A 1,218-nucleotide genomic window follows, 5' to 3' on the forward strand; every position below is an offset into this window, starting at 1 on the left:
CCCCCCCCCCCCCCCCCCCCCCCCCCCTTTTTCTCATTCGATGTCTGATTGCTGATGCTCGAACTGCTTTTGGAGGGAGCTACACTTTTTACATTACGAGGTACATGCAAAAGTTGGGCTAAACGGCTTGAGCAGGTATAACGCTGCCAGGGACGAGGATCCCGTTATTTTTTTATTTTATTTTTAACTTTGACTCGTATGTGAAATGTGATGGACGGGATGCGATTATTGACGGGGAATTGGGGGGGCGTGTGTGATCTGACGATGATGTGCGCTGTGATGGGCATTTTTAGGTTACATTTGGTGATGGACACGATTTACATGTTCTTTACGGGTACGGGTTATGTATCACAGATGACAGGTGACAGGTTGTTGTTCAAGTCACGGAAAAGTTAAAAAATCGAAAAAGGGTAGCCTGTCACATCGTAATGTGACACCGAGAATCAGAAAAAAAAAACCGATGAGACTGGATGGGATGTCGTAAAGCAATCACAGGGCTGTGGCTGCTTTTCATCATGGGAACAAATGCAGCCCCAAGTACCCAAAGAATGATGGGAGTAAAGGAAAAAAAGAAAAAAAAAATGAAGAAAAAACAAGGAGAATACAACCCACAGAGTCGTTGTATCATTCCTCGTCTGGCTGGAATTCTGTCCTTGTCCTTGGTCCTGCATGTTGCGTGGACGGAATCGTGTGTATTGGACAACGCAAATGCACGCAGTTGGAATGGAGGCAACAATATCGAAAAAAAGGAACAAGGGGGTGCCAAAGGTGCTTTGCCTTTGTATGTACAGCAGGGAATCCAGCAAGATGCGGATACGAAATGGGAAATCCTCCGTAAGGGTGTGTGTGTGTGTGGTGTGTGACTACTACTTGTATTTCTTCCCAGTCACAAGGGCCCAGATCTCGATGAGCAAAGAAAAGACAGGGCCGGAGATCAAATCAAGTCGTATTTTCATGGGTGCTGCTGCTGCTGCTGCTGCTGCTCCTTTCCCCCTTTTTACTCTGTATGAAGAAAAGTACAAGTAAAGTATCGGGTGCCGAGTACATGATGCGCCGGGGGACAGGTATGTAATGTAGTGAGACTTTTTGTGACCTTGGCTCCCCCGTTGGTCATCTTTTCTTTTATTGGGAATTAGGGCAATACCAGCTACCGCACTGTCGGCGCCGGGAAGATGCACGTCAACGCCAGGGGGGGGGGGGGGGGGGGGGGGGAAAAAA

Source organism: Trichoderma aggressivum, assembly GCF_033847375.1.
Source record: "Trichoderma aggressivum f. europaeum strain CBS 100526 chromosome Unknown scaffold_024, whole genome shotgun sequence".
Lineage (NCBI taxonomy): Eukaryota > Fungi > Ascomycota > Sordariomycetes > Hypocreales > Hypocreaceae > Trichoderma > Trichoderma aggressivum.